Genomic DNA, 2,500 nt, shown 5'->3' on the forward strand with positions numbered 1-2,500 from the left:
TTTACGGGCTTTTTGGTGCGACTTATGGGCTTGATAGGGTAATTTACGGGCTTGTTGGTGCGACTTATGGGCCTGATAGTGCGACTAACGGGCTTGATAGGGCAATTTACGGGCTTTTTGGTGCGACTTACGGGCCTGATAGTGCGACTTAAGGGCCTGATAGTGCGACTAACGGGCTTTGATAGTGCGACCAACGGGCTTGATAGTGCGACCTATGGGCTTGATAGTGCGACTAACGGGCTTGATAGTGCGACTTATGGGCTTGATAGTGCGACTTATGGGCTTGATAGTGCGACTTACGGGCTTGCTTTTCCATGTTTTTCGCATCGAGCTTCGGTTCGTTTCGAATAATTTTGTCCATGTTTTTCGTTTGCTACGAGAGGTTCGGTTCGTTTTCAGTTATCCCTGTGTTCATGGTTTTCGTGAGCTTCGATAGGTTTGGTCCGTGTTTTTGAGTACTCTTGTCCATGATTTTCGTGTGCTTCTTGAGGTTTGGTCCGATTTTCAGTACTCTTGTCCATGCTTTCACATGCTCTGATAGGTAGGTTCGTTCTCAGTTATCCCTGTGTTCATGGTTTTCGTGTGCTTCGAGAGGTTTGGTCCGTGTTTTTGAGTACTCTTGTCCATGATTTTCGTGTGCTTCTAGAGGTTTGGTCCGATTTTCAGTACTCTTGTCCATGCTTTCACATGCTCTGATAGGTAGGTTCGTTCTCAGTTATCCCTGTGTTCATGGTTTTCGTGTGCTTCCATAGGTTTGGTCCGTGTTTTTGAGTACTCTTGTCCATGATTTTCGTGTGCTTCTAGAGGTTTGGTCCGATTTTCAGTACTCTTGTCCATGCTTTCACATGCTCTGATAGGTAGGTTCGTTCTCAGTTATCCCTGTGTTCATGGTTTTCGTGTGCTTCCATAGGTTTGGTCCGTGTTTTTGAGTACTCTTGTCCATGATTTTCGTGTGCTTCTAGAGGTTTGGTCCGATTTTCAGTACTCTTGTCCATGCTTTCACATGCTCTGATAGGTAGGTTCGTTCTCAGTTATCCCTGTGTTCATGGTTTTCGTGTGCTTCGATTCGTTCACTCTATTACTCTTGTCTGTGGTTTTTCGTTTGCTTCGATTCGTTCAGTCCATTACTCTTGTATGTGATTTTCGTTTGCTTCGATTCGTTCAGTCCATTACTCTTGTATGTGATTTTCGTTTGCTTCGATTCGTTCAGTCCATTACTCTTGTGTGTGGTTTTCGTTTGCTTCGAGTCGTTCAGTCCATTACCCTTGTCTATGATTTTCGTTTGCTTCGAGTCGTTCAGTCCAATACTTACCCTTGTCTATGATTTTCGCTCTAAGCCCAGTCGCCCTGCGCTCTGGAAATCACATTCCAACTCTATCACCGATAGCGCTCACACCTTGGAAACCACATTTCACCCAGGGGACCTTAGGGTGGATTTTGAGCCTTTCGGGATTGCGAAACCATCATTTAACACTCTAAACTTAATTTCCGCAATCCCAGACGCACTTTCCATATGGTCTCCAAAAATGCGTGTGAGCTGACCTGGTCCCTTATAATAGGCAATGAACACAATTTTGGCAAAATATTTTTTTCAAAATTTTTTGACTCACCGGGTAAAATCGAATTTACTTGGGAAAAATGTTCTAGCAGGGGCCCTCCCATACAAATTTTTTTCTTCTCAAAAATGATTTTCGTTTCACTTTTCATACTCAGGGGAGTCTAAAATTGATGTTTTGAGTCACCATGAAAAAAAAATTTTTTTTGACCCGAGCTTGTGTCGCGACCCAAAAATCGACTCACTTGGGAAAAATGTTCTAGCAGGGGCCCTCCCATACAAAAATTTTTTCTTCTCAAAAATGATTTTCGTTTCACTTTTCATACTCAGGGGAGTCTAAAATTGATGTTTTGAGTCACCGTGAAAAAAAAATTTTTTTGACCCGAGCTTGTGTCGGCGACCCAAAATCGACGCACTTGGGAAAAATGTTCTAGCAGGGGCCCTCCCATACAAAAATTTTTTCTTCTCAAAAATGATTTTCGTTTCACTTTTCATACTCAGGGGAGTCTAAAATTGATGTTTTGAGTCACCGTGAAAAAAAAATTTTTTTGACCCGAGCTTGTGTCGGCGACCCAAAATCGACGCACTTGGGAAAAATGTTCTAGCAGGGGCCCTCCCATACAAAAATTTTTTCTTCTCAAAAATGATTTTCGTTTCACTTTTCATACTCAGGGGAGTCTAAAATTGATGTTTTGAGTCACCGTGAAAAAAAAATTTTTTTGACCCGAGCTTGTGTCGGCGACCCAAAATCGACGCACTTGGGAAAAATGTTCTAGCAGGGGCCCTCCCATACAAAAATTTTTTCTTCTCAAAAATGATTTTCGTTTCACTTTTCATACTCAGGGGAGTCTAAAATTGATGTTTTGAGTCACCGTGAAAAAAAAATTTTTTTGACCCGAGCTTGTGTCGGCGACCCAAAATCGACGCACTTGGGAAAAATGTTCT

Source organism: Anopheles moucheti (genome assembly GCF_943734755.1).
Source record: "Anopheles moucheti chromosome X unlocalized genomic scaffold, idAnoMoucSN_F20_07 X_unloc_5, whole genome shotgun sequence".
In the NCBI taxonomy this organism is placed as follows: domain Eukaryota; kingdom Metazoa; phylum Arthropoda; class Insecta; order Diptera; family Culicidae; genus Anopheles; species Anopheles moucheti.